We start from the raw sequence: 24,964 nt of genomic DNA on the forward strand, positions 1-24,964 counted from the left end.
TAATATTACAGGGAGTAAATTAGTCAAGATCAGTGTTGCACACACACATACACACCCGCTTGCTGCAGATCAAAGGCCTCAGCAGTCTAATGCATCTGCTTCTTAACACTAATAGCAACTGACATCTCACAGGCAGTGGGTGTGTGTTCCTGAGAACAAAGAGGAAGACACATTTCCTACAGTTGCTGGACTGATACACACACATTAATGAAGAATAGTTTGATGGTGATCTGTTCTGAAGGAAGTTTTTTACTAAGCGTCTGTTTACTTTAGTTTATTGTTGAGGTGACACTCTTATTCAAACCTGGGCCCCCCAAACTTAAAGAGACAATTCACCGCAAAATCAAAAATACATAAATACTTCCTCTTACCTGTAGTCCTACTAATCCATCTAGATTGTTTTGGTGCAATTTGTCGAGTTTTGGGGATATCAGTCGTAGAGATGTCTGCCTTCTCTCCAATATGATGGAACAGTAATGTCTCTTTCCAGAAATAATGACCTGATTACTCAAGATATCCCACAGGCCTTTTATGAGCACTTTCACGTAGGAACTATATTATTTTCTACTGAGGTAGACCCACCAGCCGTATCACCACACAGACGGAGGCATGCATATGGACGAGAGGCTTGTGCTCATGACAGCGCAGAATGTAAACAATAATGGCATTCTCCTTGCCTGAATTGGCAAGCATAGTTAACTTGGTAATTTAGGCTCTCGTCCATCAGTAGATGCATGCATTATATTTTACTAATTTCATTATTTATAAGAGAAAAGGCAGACATCTCTATGGCTTATATCTCCAAAACTCTGCAACTCACACACAAACAATCAAGATGGATAAATAGAACTACAGGTAAAATGAAAACAATTATTGAGCTGTTCTTTCAAAGGAAGAGTTTGACATCATGAGAAATACGCTTTATGTCTTTACTGCCAGGATTTAGATGAGAGGATCCATACCACAGTCACATCCGTCTGATCTATATGAAGCTGAAGCAGGGGGCGATTAGTTTAGGTTAGCATTAAGACTGGAAACGGGGGGAAACAGCTGACCTGGCTCTGGCTGAAAGATGGGTGGTAGTACCACCCATCTTGTTTGGTTAATTCCTGCAAAACTGAAGAATGAGGGGCTAAAGTGTTGGACTGTTTCCTGGCCAGGTGCAGTGACTTCTTAGATTCAACTACCAACACTTTTTAAAAACCTTTTGACAGAGCCAGGCTACCTGTTTCCCCTTATTTCCAGTCTTTACTTAACTCTCCATACATCTGTCACACTGAACTACCTGTGGGAAGTCATCCTTTGTTTAGAAAAGGGCAGGCACCTAAAAACTACTTGGCAGATGATGGGACAAACCATCCGTCTATTGCGGGCTAACTTCACCCAATCAGATCAACGAACCATAAGATGTAGTAGAAGAGTGCTACCAGCAGCAGAGGCAATTGGCAAATCAAACTGTTGTTGAAGGCAATCTGGTGAACAGTAAAAACATCTCTTCCATCAAGAAAATCCTTCAGTACTGTTCTCTGCTCAATTACTCCCCAGTTCTGATATGAGCTGATGAACTGAACTGATGCTATAGCAACATCTATGTTCACTCCTTCAGGAGCCACCATTGTTGTTTTTTTTTGTTTTTTTTAAAAAGCTGCCTGTAGATCCTCAGACAACTGATCTGGTTCAACCACATTGTGTTCCGCCAGGAGGGCAGAGCCTGAAGCACGGACAGACAGATTTGCAAGATCACACGATCTCCTTAAATGTACCAAGATGCATTAAAAATCTGCTCTATTCCTTTCCTAACTATTCAGTATAAGAGATAGCTGTCTATGGTAGCAAGTTCAGTAACTCCTTTAATTAAAATACATGGTAGGAAAGATATTTAGTTTATGGCCAAACTTAAAACCAGAGGACATTTTGTTGATAGTCTTCAGACATGAAAGAGAGCTCAAGAGCTCCTGATGCTGGACAAAGTGGGACATTCTAATCGGTGGTGGAAGAGCCTACAAGCTACAGCTTCAAAGAGCAAAGCAACAGCAGGAAAGCCAGGTTTTATAGGCCTCATTAGGATGGCCCGCTCCTTCCTGCGCATCTCAAAGAATAGGCACATAAATCCAAAGGAGTGGCGCTCACTGGTACTGCACATTCCATGTCTGGACGTCCATCTTAGCTATCTTAATCACACCTGAAATAGAGTGAACTGTGTGTTTCCAGAAAGAATTTTTCATTATGAGCTTGATAATGACAAGAGGGAATGGAACTGGTGTAAACGTAGAGAAAAGTTTGAAATAAAGGAGGAAAGAAAAAGGACATGACAGATTGACGAAGGGCAGGTAAAAATAGAGACAGAAAGAGCTTATTTTCTCATGTTTCAGATATTTGAATCATCCTCCTCATCCTCTACATTTCCCTCAGTCAGCTCTGGGGCTCACAGAGCTCAGGTTAAGTCTCCGTCAAGGTCATTGTATTCATGCTTTGTGCTCCCTTATAGCTCCTCACCCAGCCAAAAAAGGCACCATTTACTGGGCTGTCCGTTAGCTTAAAACAAATGCTCTTTACAAAACAGTGGAAAAAATATATTATAACAGCTTTTCACTGGAGCACAAATCACCATGCTACAAAGAATCATTCAAAGTGGACAGGGATTGCAGCAAAAAGGTTTGCTATACTCACAAACAGACAGCCTGTCTAGCTTCACACACACACACACACACACACACACACACACACACACACACACACACACACACCTTCCTTGCTGCCCTCTACTGGTCACCCTCATCTAAAGGAAACTTAATAAGGAGCCATTTGGTTTTTGCTGAGGCAGACATCAAACTGCCTAAAAATAACTCCATCCCCCTTTTTGAAAACACACACACTTTGTTCTGGGTTCAGAAGTGTTTGTGTCGGAGATTAAACTTTATACACCTTGTTTGATGCCCTCCCCTCATTCCTCTCTCTCTCTCTCTCTCTCTCTCTTCATTGCCAGTATAATCGGAGCCCCTGCTGCAGGAATCTGGATAATGTTTTCCAGACGCTCTCTCTCTCTCTCTCTCTGTCTGTCTCTCTCTCAGCACTGTGTGAGAACACACTGGACAGACAGCAGGAAACAGGCAAAGATACAAGAGCAGATAGAGGTTTGCAGCTGTAGCCCCCAACGTATCAACTAGATTCACTTGTTTATTCATCTGTGCTAATGTGTCTGGCTGAAACTGACTGTAAAGGTGTGTGTCTGTCTGAGTGTGTGTTTCTGCAGGCTCATGCTGAGGCAGCATATTTGTGCTGACTTGGAGTGGAGAAAGGAGGGGCGGTATCTGACCACCAGTATCTCGTTCAGCTGTCAAACTTTAACCCTTTCTTATCCATTTTTCTTATCTTACATCACTTCCATCCAAAGTTAACTCTTTCAGGTCAAGCAGACATTACAGATTGGAACAGAATTCGTAAAAAGTGGGCAAAACATACTACACAGAATAACAAATACTTATCAGCCTAATGATTCACTTGTACCAGATGAAGAATCTGTCCTGACAGCCCTCCTTGCCTGCAAGCGTTAGCTGAGGATTCAAAACAGGATTCAATCTGTCTTTTATAGCTTTGAGGCTGTAAATGATATTATATAAAACCATTATGAGGGACATAAAGCCATGGAAACAATACAAACATTGTATTATATGGGCCATTTGGCCAGTGGAGGACCATTTCTACTACAGGCCCTGATGCCATGTGTAACCTTTTGGCCAACGCAGGTGCATCAAATGTGTCATTTTATTATTTTATTATTACATTATGTACTCAGTGCATGTTTATATAATCTAGATCTGAGGTCACTGAAGGGGTAATAATGGTAGGGGTTAGCCAAACGCTGTGATGTGTGTTAGGTCATTAAAAGGAGCCAAGAAAGGGTACGATCAGCTCCGTAGCTCTCCTTCCTATTCAAAGCACATTAATTTGCCTCTCTATATTGCACGCACATAAACACACACCATCGGGAAAACACTGTATTAAACATCATGTAGTTTAGATTGGGAGAGGGGAAAAAAAAGTTTAAAATCCCACTGACCACTTTCAGGGAAACACATGTGACCTCGACTCCGTGGGAAATCACAAATGGGAACTTGACTTTCCCCTCCTGCTCCCTCTCTCTGCCGTTCTCTCTCTCCTGATTTCCCCTCCCCTTAAATTCTTCTTTCCTCTCTCACTTCCTCTCCAGTAAAGTGTGTTCAGAGTTATCTTGGATATATATAGCATATTTTCCACTCTCCCTCCACATGGTCCAGAAATAAAGCTTGGGAACGTGTCGTCATGTAACATCATGCCACACAAATCTGCTATATTTCTGAGGAGTTAAAACCAGATTCTGCTGTACTACATTGGCATAACTTGGCCTGTAGAGAACTCATCTGTAATCTTGCCTTCTCTTGCCTTTATCCAGCACAGCCAAAGAAAGTGTGATCTTTCCTTTCAAACTCTGTGCAATCTTAGCCTTTGGATTATTAATTCATTATTTGGGGAGTAACTACAGTGAAGTGTAACTGAAGGTGATGTCTTTTGTTTGCAGGTTGCCCTCTGAAGTACCCACAATGCACTGTACACCAACATCGATTTCCAAGTCCTCCTCTATCCTGCACATGTTCATTTCAGTTAGTCAAACTCTGCTCATAATAATCACTCATGTCATGCACAGGAAATATTGCTTCATTAAGTTGTGTCATGAGAACATACTGCATACATACTGCATACATACTGCTCGCAGACGGTATTTCCCCATTTCAACATTTGCAACACCCTATAGGCTGACATACTAATGCTATATATGTTGTACATACATTAAGTAAAAGTATAAATGAAATACTGCCATTTAAATGTGTTCATGGCAGGACTCTTACCAAACATGTCACTTCTGGTGTAGATTTGATCATGTTAATTCGAGTTGCAGAGACTTTCTGTTTAATGGTGAATCATTGATATTCGCCGCCCTGCCACTCCACAAGCTTTTAATTGCAAAGTTGTTAAGATTGCCCTGAGAAAATCTGAACTCGATAGGTTTAAAGCTGTAGTATGAGTTCATTACAGTACGACACGTGCAAATTGCCAAAAATGAGGGCTAAATTCAAAACGGCCGATTTCCTGTTCGGTTTAGGTCATGACCACAAGATACTTTTTTGTAGGCCTACATGTGCTAAACATGTGTACCAAATGTCATACATATAGGTGAAAGTAGTACCAGGGGCTGTGTTTTAGGGCATGCTAGCGAGCCATTTTCCCCTGCTCATAGCTGGAACCTAAAAGGAAGGATAGATGGAAGGAAGGAAGGAAGGAAGGACAGAAGGAAGACCAGCCACATTGGGTGCTTGGCCCTAATAATAATTCCTTGCATTTCAAGATAAAAAAGATGTTTACATTTGGCTCCTTTCCTAAAACTGATTAAACAAAACTGTCTTCTTAATTAATGTCCTCCCCTATAAGTAGACTGACCAAAGTATAGTCCATATGATGACTCCACCCATCTCTATTACAACATTCTCAAGTACTGACATACACGGCATGTTAAACCTCAGTCCCACCGGCCAGAATTACACTATAGCTGGCTCTCAACCAAAGGCAACATGCCTGCTCCTCTGAGCTGAGTTATGCTAAAAGGAACACGCCTAGTTTTGGGGGAAATTTGCCTTGTTGGTTGACTGAGCTAACGCGTCTGAGCTAGATTGTCTGAAAATTTACTATGGACACTCTGTCCCAGGTAGAACATCGGCTTATGGGCCTTTCATGCAATAAACTCAATAAAAAGGGGCATTAATTATAAGCTAGGAAATAATATGTGGAAAGTAAGATGAATGACTTGCATCCATGTTTGTCTTTTTATGTATCCCTCTAAGCATCTGGAGCAATGTTTACACGCCAGCACTATTCTGTAATCTCCTCCTTGCATGTGTCTCTCTGACTGTTTCTGTGTTTTGTCACTGTCCAGCAGGCCTGTCTTCCCTCCTGACACTCCACAGGTTCTTCCACATCAGCAAAGCCAGTCTTGTAATCAGTACTAATGCAAGTCATTACAACAGCTTTGACAATAAATATTGCATGAACTTTTGGCCTTTCTTTGCAGTGGAATACAACTGTCAACGTGAGCTGGGAGACAAAAGCCAGAGAATGATCCAACCTTAACCCGCTAGCAACAGATCAAAGAATAAAGAAAATACAGAGTGTCTCAAGTGAACCTCTGAACCATTAAACACCCTCTGTAAATCTCCATGCATCTGCTACCAACCTAAACACACTCATGAAAAAAAGATCCCTGAAATTAGCCAGACTGTCATCTCATCTCCATCTCTTGCCTTCACCTTTCACTTTCCCTCTCTCCCACAAATTCTCTTCACTCTCCTTTCTCAATTTCCACTCTTTGAATCTTTTGCACTTAATCGCTTGCTTTAATCCTGTATTCAAATAACCCAACCTGGACGATTTTTTGTCAACATTTAAGGGACTCAAAGAGGGGAGGGAGGCAAATGGGAAAAGGGGCAGGCAAGAGTTACACAAAAAAAAAAACTGAAGAGAAAAAACAAATGGCAGTGCAGGGCGGCTGTGATGTCAGAGCGAAAGAATGCAAGCCATGTGGGCGGCAAACAAGAGTGGGAAAACAGAAACGTGAGGGCAGAAGAAAGACAGAAATTCAATGAAAGAGAAGCATCGAGAAAGAAAGTGAGAGGCAGGAAATGGTGACACATGGTGAGAGTGTAACAGTGAGGACGAACTCTAATAAATGAGGTTGAACACGAGGGTGTGTTTGCACGTATTTTTCTGACAAACTTAGCGGTCTGTCAGCTCGTGGTGGCCCAGCCCTTTATTGACACAAGGGGGTTCCTAGGGGCCAGATACACTCAGTCAAACTGTTCCTGTTTCTCTCTCGCTCTGCAGCCTACTTGGTGTTCCTTTCTGCTGCTGCCCTCACCACACTGGGTTAAGTGACTCACCACTGTGTGTGTATGTATGTATGTGTGCGTGTGTGTGTGTGTGCGTGTGTGTGTGTGTGTGTGTGTATGTGTGTGTGTGTGTGTGTGTGCATGCGTGCATGCGTGCATGCGTGTGTGTGTCCATGTGTACCAGACCATAGCACAGTGAGACATTTCCATTGTGAACAGATGTGAGTGACTAAAGACTATAAAGCAGGAGGCTTGAAATTAAGCTAACAGAAGAAACTGGGCTGTAGTTTTTTTCAGTTCACACACATATACAGACCAAACTTGGAGACACTCCCTGTCCTTCACACACATACGCCCACTTTTCCACTGTGGCAGCACTTTGGTCATGCAGGCATTTCCTAAAGTGTCTTCCATAAAGGCATAATCCTGGGCTAAATTTTTCACAGAGCATTTTGTGTGGATGAAACGAAGCTGGTCCCAGCTCTTCTACAGAAGATTTCACACTGATTATAACCTCTGATATGACACTCCAACCAACAAACACTGCTCTAAATTAACACTCTATTATGAAGTTGGGTTTTTAGAGCTAGTGTGATTGTGATACAAGCACTATAGGAGGTCAACGAGTTTGACAATTCAAGGTGAGTTTGCCTACAAACACAGAAGCACAGACCTGGTTATATAGAGTCATATAAACAGACGACATCTTTACATGTCATAGTAGGAAAAGTACAGGTATAAATAATCAAATGAGTGGTGGCTGATTCCATTTAGCGCCTTCAGTTTCAGGATCGTGGTATTGTTCATGCTGTCACACTGTCACAGTTTATTGCATAGAACAGAGCCATCCTTAAAAGGTGCAATATATAAGAATTTTACTTAAAAACATTAAAAAAAAAAATGAAATGATCAACAAAATGTGAAGAAATAACAGTTTTGACACTATGACATCTATGTATTGTGTTGCAGAAATATCTACTGAAGTTAGCATGCTAACCAGCTAGTCCCAGCCCGTACCAGGCCAAAGCTACTGTTCTAGCAATGTAGACACCAACGCATCCCTAGTAATCCAAGCTCCCAGTCTGCACTGCAAGATACACTGCGAACTGAGCTAACTTGCTAATTATAGCTACAGTTAGCTGCAGTTAGTGGTTATTCTGGTGATATGTTGCCCCCAATTTGTTTTGAGCATGAATTTGACAGAAAGCCAATTCTTACATATTGTACCTTCAATGGTATCAGTTACATCTGCACTTTTCCTAATATGACATCAAAATGTCTACTGTGAAAAGGGCTACGATATGACTCACTGAAACAGTTAAAAGGATAAATACATTTAAGTATGAAGTATATTTTGAATGAGCTGGAGAATTTTATGTGCTCTTAATGGAGGTCAAGTTGACCGGCATGTAAATACAATAATAATCACTGGCTCTTGCTCCATTCCAAACCTTAATAGTACACTGCTATGAATGCTAGGAAGGCTCCAGTCAAAAAATATTTTCATTATCAATTCACTGGCAGATTATGTTCCTGGTGAACCCATTAACTGTTTAGTCTATATAACATGTCAGGAAATAGGGAAAAAGAAAAAAACAGTTTATATGTGTCTTCAAGTGTCTTGTTTGGTCTGATGAACTGTCCAGAACCACAAACATATTCAATTTACAAAAATAGAAAATAGAGAAAAACAGGAGACCTTCACATTTGAGAAGCTGAAAACAGCAATTTTAGGCATTTTTGCTTGAGCAGTGACTTGGACATTTCATGTACGATTTCAGCCCGTTATTGCAGCGTACAAGGGCCAGATTCAAGCCTTTTTTCATGCTACCACTTGGTGGCAACAAAGTGAGAAATATTCAAATCTTGTGCAAAGACTACCTAATCTTTGTTCTAATCCTAACACAGGTTAATTCAAACTTGTGTCTAAATCATAGACTAACCTAGCAGGAAGTGGGGAATAATCAAATAACTTTATTTTCTATTGTTGATGACTGGCCCTTACACAGACACTAAAGTAAAAGAAAACACAGACACACACAGTCTTCTCTCCCACAGTCGGCAGGTCCTTCCAGTCAACAGGGCAGGTGGTGACTTGCTGAGAAGGAACTCAAAACATTGGGAACATGCTATGTCTCCAACCCCCATTCCCACCCTTCTCTACCAGCAGTGGTGCATATCTGTCCTTCTACTCCTCTCTCGTCCTTCACTACTTGTCTTCCTTCACTTCTCTCCATCTTCATAACTTTTCATTCCTATGCCGTCTCTTTCTACTATGCAATCTCCCTCTCCCTTTATCTCTTACTCCTTCGCTACTTCCCAAAGTAAGACAAGTAAGTCTAAAGTGGCTGAAGATCTCACTTATTTGTACTTTGTAAATGGTGTGCTCTGTGAAAGCAATATGCCAGTCTGATCTGCAGTCCATGTTTCTGCTATGTGATAATATATAATCATTAGTTTTGTACACAACTGTTTCTTACTTTCTTCCTAAAAGAGTGCAGATGGCACTGTGATATGCATTATGAGTACTGACTTCATTTGAGTGAATTAATGAATAAATCCTGTCTGTAATTTTAAAATTAAAAAATCCTACTAAATACTAATCATATCTTACATGTACAGAAGGCTTTACAAAAAAAAAAAAAAACAGACCAGAAGTCCAGTCCAGCCACCCCCAGTGATGCAGCTGGTCTCATCAACAAAACCCCACAGAGGACATCTGCCCCTATATATTCCATCAGCTGACATCTTTGACCATCATCCCATGACATAGTATATTCTTTATACTGTGAACATTTGCACATCCCATAATGAAGAGGTTTGCACAAAACCGTATAGCTCCGCGAGTCTAAAACATGCATACTTGCTGTAGTATTTGTTATAGTATTTCCTTATATTTTTACTGTAATCTATATAATCTATATTTATGTTCTTGACTGTTGCAGTAATTAGAACTAAACATTGGTAAGTGGGGAAATAATGCCCTCAATTCGTTTGAAGCAGGCAGGTATAAATGACAAATAGGTCCTTTAAATTAATGCTTCAAAATCAATTTGATGGTACTGTGTCTTGTAACAGGATGAACGGCATCTCTGTCTCCACCAGCCAAATGTTAGTAAAGCTGGCTGGTAGATTTCAGACACAAAACAATGGTTTTCTATTGAGTGGCTGCTGAATTTGAACTACTATCAGTCAATGGGTGGTAGATGTTCAAAAATTGAAACAACAATGCAGCCAATCATGTTTGGACTGCACAAAGTTAATAAGGTATTATATAAGTTATTTTATCAGATTTAACAGACTGGAAGAAATTTGGGCCTATCAACATGTATCCAGTCCACAACATTATAATAGTTTGAAGTAAGTTAGTATATTTCCAAACACTGAATTTCCTGTTTACTCAGAGCACTTCCTCATTGCTGATTAGACATTAGTAACAGCTGGGCTGCAGGACAAAACACAACCAAATGATTAAAACAAACAGACACCCTCTCTGAATACTGCATTTCCCTTCCTTTCCCTCTTCATGTCATTGCAGACTTGAAGCCATTCTTACTTCCTCTACTTTTTTTAAAATAGTTTTTACTTCCTGCTAACATTGAGCAGCCATCTTCATCTCTCTATATCTTGATGCAACAGGACAGTCCCCTCAGCTAGCATTTAGAGCTGAACACACTACATGTATGGGATTGAATGAAGCATATGGTGGAGACAGAGAGGCAGGGAGGGTTACTTGCTGGAAAGGTGGAAAATGTTTCTGCAAAAGAAAAGATTTGAAAGCAAGTGTAATTGTTTGGAGAGATGGCTCCTCCAAGGCCATCAGTTTCTCATTAAAGTGCTGTTGACATGTCAGCATCCACCTATATTAAACCTGACAAGTGGATGGGAATTTATGTGTGAACTGCTTGAACTCACAGGAATCTTTGTAGAAAGTAACTGAACACAGACCCTCTCCCAACTCAAGAGAATAGCTCAGCAGTTTGGTCACACACAGTTCATTGCAACATCTTTGGAATCTTCTCCTCCAGAGATTTATTACCAAGGGTTGGGCTGCTGAGACAGGAAATATACACACAACTGCTCTAAGGGCATAAACACAGGCATGTCCATAGTGCTCCATTCATTACACTCATTTCCAAACATGCAAAGTCCGTGCTCTAATTCCATTTCCCACTGTCCACTGACACAGAAACACAGTTCCTAGTTATAGTCATGGAGCAAAAGAGAATAAGAATAGCCTTGCAGTGTATAGACAGTGCTGTTGTTCAGGATGATGCAGGTCATTTGGTTACAGTCAGCCAGCAGTGACCAGACAGCTACACATGACAAGTGTCTCCTGAGAGTGAGTGTGTCACAGGGCCATGTGTGGATGCTGCTTGAGATGGTGGCAACCTCTATCACACACCTGTGGTACTGTTAGTTACCTAAAAACTAAGGACTATATTTCCCATATAACCAGCAGCATGCAGATTTATGGGGAATGTAGTGTTAAGGCTAGTAGAGGTTGCCATCCTTCTCTGTGATCTTTAAATCAAATCAGTTTTATTTATATAGCCCGAAATCACAATCACATTGCCTCAGTGGGTTTTACAATCTGTAGAGTGAACGGCATCCTCTGTCCTTAGAACCTCGATTTGAATGAGGAAAAACTTGCCATATTGACAAAGAAAAAACCTTTTAACAGGAGAAGAAAAAGATGGAAGAAAACTCAGGAGGAGACACAGAGGAGGGATCCCTCTATCAGGATGGACAGACATGCAATAGATGTCGCATGTACAGAACAGAACAGAACAGAACAGAACAGAACAATAAAATCACAGAAAAACTGGCAAAAAAAAATGGTATTTCAAAAAGCCAAAAAGCTGTGACAATGTGACTGATGACAAGTGTGCACAAACAGTGTGATTATTAACAATGATATAACAATCAAATGAATGCAAAAGAAGGGCCTGCGTTCATGACATTAAAAAAATTGAAATTTCTCTCTTGTGAAAAGTACACAGGGCACAGGACAAGTGATTTACACTGGCAGACAAAATATTGAAATGCAGGTGGGGAAAAAGAATGCCCCCTGTCTAGTTCACTCCAGTGGCACACTGCCAACAGTTTCATCCCACTGGGAACAGATGTAAAAGAACAGTTGTTCCAACTCTAAAGGTTCCCTCACATGCATGTGCACTCACATGCACACACAACCATCGAACCACTTGCCATAGTTAGACTGGGTAGGGCTGCTGTGGTATGTCAGATAGTGAGCTTTGGCTATTTCTGTTTGTTGAAGAGGTATGCAACTCATAACTGTGTTAAGGATAAAAATACATTAATTGGAAAACAACAGGGAAATCCTGGTGGCCTAGGGTTTTAACATGCACCATGTAATCACAATGTTCCCAGTTTGAGTTCAGCCAACTAGCACAGCAATGTTTAAGCTGTGATTTTGGAACTCCTGTAAAATGTCACAATGTGTGCAAGTCAGACTTCAGCAGCTAGCAAGCCCTCTATGAGGCATAGTAGTGCTTTGAGCTAAATGCTAACGTCAGCATGCTAAGATGCTCAATGTGAAAATTCTAACATGCAGATGTCAAGGACTGCAACTAATATTCATTTTCATTGTCTATTAATCTGTTGATTATTTTCTCGAATAATTGATTAGTTAGTTTTTGTATACAATATCAGAAAATGGTGGAAATATCGATCAGTTTTTCCCAAAGCCCAAGTTGATGTCCTCAAATGTCTTGTCTTGTCCACAACTCAAAGGAGTTCAGTTTTCTCTCAAAGTTAACTAAAGAAACCAGAAAATACTTTTCTTTCATAAAAAAAATTACTCCAACCGATTTATCAATTATCAAAATAGTTGGTGATTAATGAGTTGAGAACTAATCAATTAATTGCTTAATCACTGCAGCTCTACTTATGTCAAGCAGGTAATGTTTACCATGTTCACAATAATAGGTGCACATGTTACTATGCTACTATTTGCTAAACAACAATAATGCTGATGGGAATGTTAGTTTTTCAGGTATTGGGTCATAAAAAAAAAGTATTGGACAAAGTTTGACAAGATGATGACACTGGAGGAGAAAAGTGAGGACATAATCAAAGTGATCACAGTTCATCCTGAAACCAAAAATATGAACCTGCTGGTAAAGTCACTGAATCACCATCAATTCAGTAGGACTCAACCTCTGGTGACCATGAATGTCTGAACAAAGTCTCACGACAATCTATCATATAGTTGTTTAGGTATTTCAGTCTGACCCAAAGTGGTGGACTGACTGACTAAAATTGCCGTTCCTGAGTCTTGAACCTAGCATGGCTTCAAACTAAAATCAAATTCAAAGAAAATGCTCAATCAAGTCCTTCAACCTTGAATTTATGACTAAAGCTCCTTAACATCAACTCTTCAGATAAGATAGGCGATATGAAACTTTGAAAGCCTGACATAACCCTGTACACTCACAGACACTGTCGGGCTTTTATAGCCTAAACGGGATGCTGCAGCAATGGAAAAGATTGCAAAAAGTGAGCATTGACCTGCTAACCCAGAGAGCAACCTAGATTTCACAGAAAGGTAGCAGCATAGAAATTTCTGCTGGTATCCACAGTAGCTATGCTTGCATGCCACGTTTAGGTATTCTTCTCTTAACCTCACAACACTCAAGTTATTGATACCACTACTTTTCTACTATTTCCTACATTCCACCTCATACTCCACCAGCTCATACTCGTCCTTCGTGTCACTCCTCCCTCTTCTCACCCTCCACCCCCCTCTATCTCCCTCTCTAGGTCCAAGGGCACACCTGCTCGTACAGTAAGGACATTATCAAAGCTCCATGGAAAGAACTGGTTAAAGGTTAACAAAAAGGTACTGAGTGCTGAGTTACAGATGAAGCCTTCATAGTCTTAACCAAGGCTACACACACACACACACACACACACACACACACACACACACACACACACACACACACACACACACACACAGACACACAGACACACACACACACACACACACACAGTAACTCAGTTACACTGTCCATTCAGAGAACTCCTATTGTCCTGCAGGTGGATTTGTGTTGTAATAAATGTCCTATTTCAAAAACCCTTTATTGAAACTGAATTTGGTGCCAAACTAAACACAACCGCTCACAGAAAGAAAGTAAATATGTGCTTCATAAATTGATCGTTCGCCAATAGCAAGCCATGTTGACTGTGCTGACCTTTGAAGGAGTGCTAGGTTAAAATAAACAGACAAGGCGATTGCAGATTAATAGCTTTGTTGCAACATGTTTTGTTCAACCTCCCAGTAAAAACTAGGGGTCAATAGATTATTGGCCTGTCTGATTATTGCCTCTGATATCCGCCATTTTTCAAATTTTCTGTATTGCCATTTTATTTTTCCAATTACCGACAAGATTTATTAAAAAGTGTGCAACTTTGGCTCTGCGGCAGCTGCCCATATGGTCTGCATTCACAACTCAGCAGTCTCACTTGATGTCCCGCCAACCAACACTCTAGGCTTTATGCCACTGACAGGCACAGAGACATGTAGAGATAGGGTAAAAAGTCCAGTTAGGTGGCTGAGCTGCATTACAAAATTCTACATTTTGACATGAAAATGTTTTAATATTTACTGTAAACTAGGGGTGTGACAAGATCTTGTGCATTGAAATCTTGCAAAATTAAACGTGAAGATATTACTTGTCGAGGTGAAAAGCTGTCTCGTGATATCAGATATCATCAGAACTCGAAATTGGCATAGAAGATGCCCCCTCCACTTTTAAATCGGTTGTGTGGCAGCATTTTGGGTATCCGGTGGAAACAATAAACAGTAAACATAGTGACTGACCATACACAATATTTAGGCACTGTACGAAAATAGTGCTGTATGCCGCGGCTAACACAAGCACTATGCAAAGACACCAACAGAAACACCACAGCTCTCTTCAAAAATCAACTGTGCCTGTGAATAAAACACAGCCTAAGAGGCCAGACAACACTGACAAAAAAAACATGACAATACCTTAGGCTTGGCAGTGTAGCTGTAGCCAGCTCTCTGTAATATGCTTGAAGAGTATTTGATCAGTCTCTGTTTGCACTTTATGTATTGACAGAGTACTACTTTGCTTATTGATTGCACTTAAAAAATAAGACTAAGACAATCTTATTTTTAAGTCAGTACTACTGACATGGTGTTTCAGGAGCAGTGAAACTTTCACAACACATTGTGTAACTTTCACAATCTTTTACATTCACAAGAACCTATACATAACACTGAAGGAAAGGGAAAAAAACAAAAAAAACAAAAGCAGCATAAAGCATAAGGCCAACCACAGGGCAAAGTAAATTCTGTCTGAATGGAATTCAAATCAAGCTATCAAGCTAATTTTGTGTTATCTAGCATATCCCAGACTTTTTCGTTTTCCATGTCTTTTCCAGTCACCAGATTCCAGTTTAATTCATTCCTCATTCTCTCTACCTCCACCTCTCTTGTTCAGTCTGAACACATTGAAAATAGTTGTTAAATATGGAGTTGCTAAATATAGTAAAACTAGAGTTTCACATCAGTCAAACACAAACACACAAACACTGACACACCATAGGCACCCTTGTTTCAACAAACACTGAGATTTGCCTTTTGTGTAATATCACAGCAAACAGAGTGGGTGGGTGTGTCACAACATGAGCAGTATAGTTAGGAGGCATTTGAAAAATCACAGGTACACAGGAGGGGAGCTGACATAATTACAGTTATGATGCAGTACAGGATGATCCAGAGGGCTCAGGTCAGATTGTCATGATTACAGGGATGGATGGTCACACACACACACACACACACACACACACACAGACACACACACACACACACACACTGTCCAAAATACACAAGACACTAAGTGCCTCCTATGGATCATGCCATGCATGAACATCCTCCTTGCTCTGATGCCCCCATGTCAAATAAAAAAACAAATAGATAGTAAACTGTAAAGATGCATTGCTGGTCATTCAGCAGCGGTTGTAAAGAATTGTTGTCATAGAGACAAGACACACTTCAAGCTTTTTATCTCTCAACACTTCATCTCAGCACTCCTGAGCGCAAAGGCTATGGGGACACAGGCCTTAACAGGTGAACACAGAGCCTTCGGGGAGGGCATGTTAGTTTTATAACTCTGGGTGGTCCTAATATTTTGCTCACTTAAAGGAACATAATGTTGTCATAGGTTTTGGGATGATATACATTGTTTACTTTGCACACTATAGGGGTAAGAGGAGTGTTTTTTTTTATTCCTTAGGCCACCTATCTTACCCATGTGTGGGAGGCAGGGCTGGAATAGAATGACTCACATTAATAAGTATTCAAATAAGCATAAGTAGTAAGTAATGTCCAATAAGTTTCTAGAATATTAGAGTGATATTTTTTAGTCCTTTTTAATGTTATAATAAGGTAGTAAAAATAAATGAACTCATTCAACAGAGCATCCCCAAATGCACAGAGTTCCTCTGGCCTGAAGATGTGCAAGAGCAGTTGAAATGGGATTACCAGATATCTGGTATTATCTGGTTAATCTGAGTGAGGGTGTGTTTGTGAGAGTGTAGAATAGAACAGGATTAGAGAGTGAGCTAGTCAGCAGCACTGAGGTAAGTAAGCATGAACGAGCAGTTCTGTCCTCAGCTGACACTTAATTCATCCAGTCAGACTTGAATGAGGGACTGGAGGCTGGAGCCGACATTGGCCAAGCGGCGGGGTACACCCTGGATAAGTTGCCAGTTCATCACAGGGCTGACATATAGGGACGCTCACAATTTAGAGTAACCATCAACCTAATGTCTTTGAATTGTGGGAGGAAGCCAAAGTAGAGAACCCACGCAGCACACGGGGAGAACATGCAAACTCTGCACAGAAAGGCACTGCCCCAGCCAGGTATCAACACAGGACCTTCTTGCTGTGGGGCAACAGCGCTAACCACTGAGCCGCCGTGCTGCCCAGTTTGAAAAGATGTTTGAAGAAAAAGGAATCTAAAACAGTGATGGCAAACTGAAAAAAATGTACTTCATTACATCTGAAAACTTCCCAGCTCTCAGTAACACTGCATGTACAAAAATGGCAGTAATGCTGGCCTGGATTTCATCTAATTTCCAGGCTGGTTTCCAGTCCCAAAGCAGTCAAGGCAGTAATACTGAGGAGAAGCAGGAGTCAGTCACTCAGAACGTTTACTCCCAGCAAGGCGGGGCACATTCTGCCACAGGGCTAGCTTCGGGATGTGGGAAAGAGTCGCATGGAAAAGCTAAAGCAGCTGCCCACAGCAGCGGGCTAAAACTAACCAGGCGCAAACACACTGTACACACACGCCCTCCAAGACTGTGTGCCATCAACACACAGGTAACACAGAGTCTGAATCACTGCCAGACACACAGCCTCATTACTCCCTTTCTACTAGACCCTCTTCGTACTTTATGAAGTGTTCCTATATAATTTCCAACACTCTCTGCATCTCTCTGCCATCTGAGACACTTGTCAAAAACTGCCGCTTTGGGATGGCAGCTGACCCGACCTACAATCCCAAAGCATCAGTATTTGATGAGTTGGGAATGAGACTCAAAAATCAACTTTCTTACAAATTGGATTTTTAATATTAACTCTGAAAAGGGTGAGGCAGGCCAGAGAACAAAAGGTGAATAGGCTGAGTTGATATAAATCCCCACTACAGTGTTCATTTGGTGGAACACGCTCTATTGCAAATGCTACCTCTCATCATTTATTTACAATATATCTCAGCCATTCACATCCAGTGTCTCCTAAACATTCCCATCTAGATGTCTGACTCAACTTCCCATGTACTTAATCAGTGGTAGTCATCTTCCAAACAACCCACCACACATACCACCGACATTACCAACAGAGGCTCATTTTATTCACTAAATATAATTATCAAGTAACCGTATCTTTGATTTATCAGAATCTCATTCCTGAGTTTTCTCTCACAGGAAATAGTGAAGTAGTAAATGAGTGTTCCATCCGTATATCAGACACTGGTCTTTTGTGTCATCCACCTCTGATGGAGATTTGCCATGATCACCGCAAGGGAAGAATTTAGTGTAATACAGTGTCTCCTCTGTCACTGTGGCTGTGGTGGCAGAAGTAATTTTTGGTATTCATTCCACGTCCATCACTGTTGATCTTTTTTAGTTTTGGTGCTTTAAGTGAGTGCAGCACTAATATTGTTAATAATAATGTTTTTCTATCTAAATTATAATGTTCAATTTCCCATTTTATCTAGCTGTAGTGGTCATTTTCTTACAGTGGTGGTTCACCACCCCTGAATTAGGGGCGGCAGTAGCTCAGTACCTATAGGGACTATGCGTGGGGACCAGAGAGGGGGGACCGGAGGGTGGCCGGTTTAAGACCCACTTGGACCAGTCAATATAGATAGAGTTCACCTCCTGGGCACTGCTGGTGTGCCCTTAAGCAAGACACCGAACCCCTAACAGCTCGGGGCGCCTGATTGCAGCGCAGCCCCCTTGTTCTGACCCCTCTCGATACATTAATGCATGTGTATAGGTTGGTTGTGTAAATGTTTGTGCATGGGTGTGTATAGCCATGAATCCACTTCAAGCTTGAAACGGCTGTTGCATTAGGACCTTATCAGTCCTGTTCCTGGCTTAGTCTAGAGTGATATCCGTGCTTAATGTTATCAGTGCAAGATGTCGAAAGCCCTGACCATATCTTAATGCTTGGGTTCACACTGTAGTCATAGATGCCAGGCTTTAAACTAGGCATGTCTAGCTTAATGTGTATGACAAGGAACAGCTGTATAACCCATTACTGACCTTGAACATTGAGTTGTTAGCAGTTAGTTGGTCCACAGTATTTCTTAACGGGGGCGCAACCGCCTGCCAGGGGGAGTTTGGAGAACATCAGGGGGTGCTGGAGGTAATACAGTTTGCGAGTTTACAACAGAAACTCATAACTAGACCAGCTGAAACTTCCTTCTACTTGCATCTACTTTCCTCCAGGTACTCCGGCCAAGGCACTGGCTAAGATCTGGAGTTGGTCCCCCAGCGTATATGTTGCCCACTGCTCCCTTGGGATGGGTTAAATGCAGAGTACCATTTTCACTATATTGTACGAAATGAGATCAAATAAAAACTCACTCCAGAACACAGATCTCTCCTCCTCATGAGGCTGTCATCAGTGCGCTGTGTGCAGGACAGGGAAGCTCTCTCAGCCTGCACGACAGAACCCTGCTCTGTTGACAGTGCGCTCAAAAGTCTGGTTAAACTTAACTAAAGCCGATGCGTACTTGTGTGGGTGGAAACACAAGAAATGTTTACCAAGATCTAGCGAAGGTGTTTCTCTTGCACACACAAAAAGAAATGCCCAGACTGCAGAGCTCATAGTTCATCTGTCGTTTCCTCATACACCTTTGGTGTGTTATATGGTTAACAATACAAACATGGGTTAATGATTAAGAGTTACCATGAGTCTGCTGATCATTTTGCTTTTAAATATGGTATGTTCATACATTCAGTCATTAAGAAGTTCATCCTCTGTACGGAAGATTTTGGCCCTTCAAAGTCCAAAGTAGAAAAAAGAAAACTAAAAGTAAAATAAACACCATTTAAAAAGTTAATTAAAAAAGGTAAATTATTTTACTACACAACTAGAAATAATCAGTAAATTAAAAGAAAATGCAAATTTAAAATGTAAAATGCAACAAAAGCTGAAATGGAAATGCTCAAACTGAAAGCATTTGTAAAGATTGATTTGTGAATCCATGAATGTAACTTGAGGTTATAACAACTCATGTCATTCCTGTCCAGTTAAATCAAATCTGTTATTTTGCATTTAATGACAGGCTTTTAATGCTCTCTAATGATATGCTACAGAATAACAATATAATAAGAATATAAATAAAGAAAAAATCAAATAAAGAAAAAAATACATCCATATGATAAATAATATAAATAGCAAGAGTAATAATCATAATAATAATCACAATTATAAACAGATTAATCATCAACATTTAGGGAAGACAATTAGCCTACATTGTATTGATGGGGGGCAGTTAGGGACCTGGATAATGGATAGGAGGGTGCTGGCCCAAACACAGTTGAGAAGCACTGGTCTATATCAACCTCAGGATTTTCTCCTGTTCTTCCCTGCACTCCCACTTTTTTTTCAATAAAAAGGATTTGCAGTACATTGCATCTTCAAGAAAAAATGTTTGTTCACTTTCTTGCTGACAGTTAAATGAGAAGATTAACACTCTCATGTCTGTATGCTAAACATGAAGCTACAGCCACGACAATGAAAGTCAGCCCCTCTTAAGTGCATCAATTAAGACATTATCTTGTTCATTAAAGCTGTTCAAAAACCAAGCTAAGCTAACTGGCAAAGCATTTTCTTGTTTAACTATTGAATTCACAACTATTTATCATTTCCACATTATGTTCTCAACATGACAAAAACAAGAAGAAGAAGAAGAAGACTGGGAAAGCATTCTTTTCTGCCAGACGGGATTTGTGGAAAATCTTTAGCCTGGCAATGCAGGTAGAGGATGCCGTTTTTCCAGAGCAAGCTAAAACTAAACCAATGGATGGTTTAGTTTTAGTGAATGGTAAAAGGGTTTTTAAATTCCGATCTATGAAAAACTACACATACTGTATTAGGTGATGTTTATCGAACTGGCACATGACAATGTCCAAAGTGAAATATCATGATAGACACTAGGCCTTTTCACACAGAGACTCTGCATTATCGCCGCAAGCAAGGCTCACCTTTTCTCTGCCTACGTTTGTTCACACTGAACCAAGCAGTGGAACCAAAGGAGGCGTGACAGTACACATCATGACGTTGACATCTGTGTGTTTAATCTAACTTGTTTCTCCTCGGTTTCCACCTGTTAATCTAAACATGTATCCGCCAACTGTTAATAATCATATGGATGCTGTTATAATGTGTTGTGATTGAGATCCTGACCCACCATCATGGAAAGCGACAAAGTTATGTTTTTTGCTCTAAATTACATAATTACATAATCGCCATCAGTAAACGGCGGACCGCATCCCCTCGCGGAGAGGGGTGCTGTTTTCTGGGGGAAAGTTCACTGAGGTCTAATTTTTTTCAATACAAGTTGCCAGAGACAGTAACCTGTGCTGTGGAAGGAGACAAAGCCATGGTGAGTTAAAGAGTTTTTGAATCACATCACATAATCACTGCCATTCAACTGCAGGAGTTGCCTGGCTCTGCTGCCGGGGTGAAGGATCTGTTTAGCTGTCAGACTGTGAACTCATCAGACCACACACTTTCACACAGACAGTGAGGCGGAGAATCGGCATATGATTCCTGCAGTAAAAGGGCAGTGTGAATTGGGCTAATGATATTTTAGTCGGGATTAGGGTTAGATGGGGTCATAGCTATGTATCTTCAGAATATACCAGTGAATTTAAACTTGGCAAGTGTTCATTTCTGACTTTGTCTGTGTGTCACTGGCGGCAGCCTTTAAATCACAATGTTACTCGGCCATCAGCAGCAGACGATGGCATCGTCCATCAGCTCATCCCGAACATGTATACATGCAGAAATCCACACAACTTTGTACAGGCAGCCCAACCAACAAGTAGGACTGCCAATTGTGCTAGTCACCGAGCCAGATATACCACTTCCAGGAACTGACTCCTAGTCTCTGCGGCGGTGGCCGAATGTTTTGCCCCCTTGTTTCATTTGTGTGTGGTGTAAACTTTTTTCAGGACGTCCAACAGTTTGATATGACAGGCAAGGTTAAGTGGAAATACATTCCCAACTGAGCATTTCCTATAACATAGGTCAAGTACATGAGATAGAGTGAGTGCATATGCATGCGTGACAGTTTTTCCTGTTGCAGAGGTGATGGTGGAGGTCTGGCTAACAGCCAGGTTGTCAGGTGTATCCTATTGGTTACTCCCAGGATCCACACAACATGTAGGAAACCAGGAAAACCTTGACCCTTTCAACATGAGTTCAAATCTGCCAAAACATAAAGTACTGGTTCTCAATGCCTGTCTAAGAAGGTTCTTGGGTTACTCTAGGACATTCACTTTAATGTATTTACTGGTTAACTACTTAAATGGGTACATACTGCTTGAATCTGAAAGAAGAATAATCTGCAATGAACGAATCTGCTATATACACCATATAAAATTCAGAAAAAGACTGGTATTTAATCAGATAGGCTTAACTGCAAGCAAGGGCCAACAAGTGTGCAAAAGACACCCATTAGCCTTTTTGCTTGATTATTCTTATATTATCTTAATCATGTAAAATACATACAAAACCATTCCACAGCATGTGTCTTTACTTACATAAGTATACAGAGCCAAAGGGAAAATGCCTAACCCTGCAAAAACAGGCTGACATTTGGGGTAAAAACTCATTTTAACCCCACACCACACTCTCACCACAACTCTGTCACAGCCACAAACCAGAAATATCACCAGAAACCCAGCCCATCAAGATTAAAAAGGCTTGAAGCAGAGCACAGAGGGAAAAATCTGCCTGAAAGCATCTGTGCCACACCAGTCCAGTGGAAACTGCAGCTAAATAAATCTCCACCGGAAAGTGTACCGCAGGAGGAACTGCTTTGGAAAAATATATTGACAACAACACATTGATTTGTGTTGTGTTCCAAGTTGGATAATGGTCCAGACATATGCTGAATACTGTGCATACGTTTCTCCTCAGAGCCACCAATGTTAAATTAGACCAATACGTTAAATGAACACTGTGCAGGCCAGTGCTGCAACACAGCTGCAGTGCTGCTTCAAAGCCAATCATCTCCAATAACGAGCTGTCATTTAAAGGAGCTTACATCAAACTTACAGCAGAGTGACTTAGTGGCAGCTGCAGGCAGCCATTGAACGCTTGGAGGTCCTGCCCTCCAGGTGACCTTGAAGCAACAGGTCAGCTGCTCTAAGCAGATTGACCCCTGAGGAATATACTGCCCATGCTGACTCATTTCTCCACCCTTCTCTCTTCAGGTTTCAGTCTCCATGGGCATCTTTCTGATGTACAGCACAAGGCTATTTTGTCTTTCCATCCCTGCTGGGTGTGTAATCTCCCTCACTCACTCATTATCAGGATGGAGATCAGCAGATTATAAGGCCAAAAGAGACACTCTCCAATTACAACAGCTGAACATCACCGTAAAGCGGGGCAAGAAAAAAACAGGATGAGGAAATAACTTCAATTGCCAATCCCACATCTGCAAATCTGCATATTCATATTTCCATGGCAGTATTTTCAGTGACAGAATCTGACAAGGACAGATTCAATTAGTAGGTCCAGTTTCATGTCCGATTATGTCATCTGTTTTTAATGGGTATGAACAGGTTGCCTCCTATGCCAGGTGCTTCCTTTGTATTTACATAAACCACACACACACAAACAGATGGGCAGGCATGTTGGCATAGCAGGCAGAGCCACTTTCTCACCTAGACACAGACAGCTGAAAAATAGTCATAGCAACAAAATACATAGAAGAAAACAATTGTGTCAAACTGAAACCATCACTGAATGGGAATTTAGTACTTTAGGGGAAACAGATCTGTTGTAGGCAGATGTATGTATGATGGAGATGATAACCAACCATGCATTTACCACAACACTGATAATGGCTTGATGTTCCACATAGAGACACGATACTGTCTACTGACATGAGTACATCTTTTACTTTCACAGCACTTTGAGCTCACAGGTGTGATAGGCTGTGAGAGTGGCTGCCATGCGGTCAACTATCTTAATCTGTGTCTGTCTGTCGTCTATAAAAAGACAAGCCCAACCTGAAGGATTTCAAGTTGTAGGCTACGAGCCAACTCAGTACGTGGCTCCGAGTCACAACACTGCCGTCAAGGAACGTCAGTTAACCAACTGTCCGCAGAGTTCCGGTAACTGAAAGAAAGAAAGTCTAACCGAGCTTAATTAAAACAATGTACCTAGATTTGTATTATTTTTTCTAAGTTTAAGTCGACTGGCCAGGGGCAGACGGCCAGAACAAATAATCAAAAATCATAGCAGGCATACACACAAGAACGTCCCATACAACGCTAACCTCCAACCTCTGAACTCAGCTCTGTTAGTGGCACCACGGTTCAACATGCTGTCACTGGGAGTCTACACAGGACGAGTCGAGCGTGAACGCTTCAATGGTCAAAGTAACACGAAACGGACATGTTGAACACACGCCACACTGAAGTGCCTCCAACTGATTTTTCAAATATTTTAAACCGGGTTTCATCGAGTAAATGAGTCCAACAAGGTCGTACAGCGTTCAATTGAGACTTTTTTGAGTCTTCTCCACATGGCACGCATCAAGGCTTTCCGCCCACTCACCCTGGCAATGTCACGAATTGCCGTGCAGAAACTTTCCAAATGTCACGACTGTCTGAGCTACTGTAACCCATACAACAGCCCCGACATTACAAGTAACGCTAGCGTAAACCAAAGTTAGCTTAACCGTCCCCAACGTTACAGTAACGCTGAAAGAGTGCGCCCGAGGCAGACAGCTGCTGTGCTCGGACCGGCATGAATCCTACCTTAAAACAGCCGAGTCACAAACGGCGTCGTCCTTTCTCTTCTGTGAGTATTTATCGTCCAGACGGAGTAACGCTGGTGGGGTATCTGGTCCAGTCCCTGCGGTGTGAATCTGTCAGCCCAGCCAGTCAGTCAGTCAGCGGCCGGCGCGCGCCACTAGGTAACTACAGTACAGTGAGTGTGGAAGTCCTGCCGGGTTCCTCCTGACCCTCCCACCACTCCCAGTCCACACCAGCGCTCCCACAGCTGACTGTGCTACAGCTGGAGCTTCTCCCAGTCACACTGCAACCTCAGCACAGAGCTGAACCTCCTCTGCTGGATAAGACTTTGTCATATTAAATATCTCAGTGGTGAAATGATAAATGACCCGTTAATGTGAAAAAAAGAAACTGTCAGTTCGCGGTTTAGTCGGGACTCACTTCCCCTAAAGCCCCTATGGGAGTGGTGTGGCAATTTCCCCCCTTCCTTTTCTGTCACT

General features: G+C 41.4%; 1 protein-coding gene across 2 annotated transcripts in view; it reads right to left on the bottom strand.

Moving 5' to 3' along the window:
• Positions 1–24,964, bottom strand: part of LOC311256339 (unconventional myosin-Ic-like) — a 66,036-nt gene that overhangs the window by 36,705 nt on the left and 4,367 nt on the right. The window contains exon 1 of one of the 2 annotated variants that reach the window (XM_084351291.1): positions 24,489–24,896. The exons of the other annotated variant lie outside the window; for it this stretch is intronic. The gene's annotated coding sequence lies outside the window, so the exon portion shown is untranslated. Of the gene's footprint in view, positions 1–24,488; positions 24,897–24,964 lie in introns of those variants that run through there. 2 annotated transcript variants of the gene reach the window in all.

This window comes from Pagrus pagrus, assembly GCF_965226575.1.
Source record: "Pagrus pagrus genome assembly, chromosome: 4".
NCBI lineage: Eukaryota > Metazoa > Chordata > Actinopteri > Spariformes > Sparidae > Pagrus > Pagrus pagrus.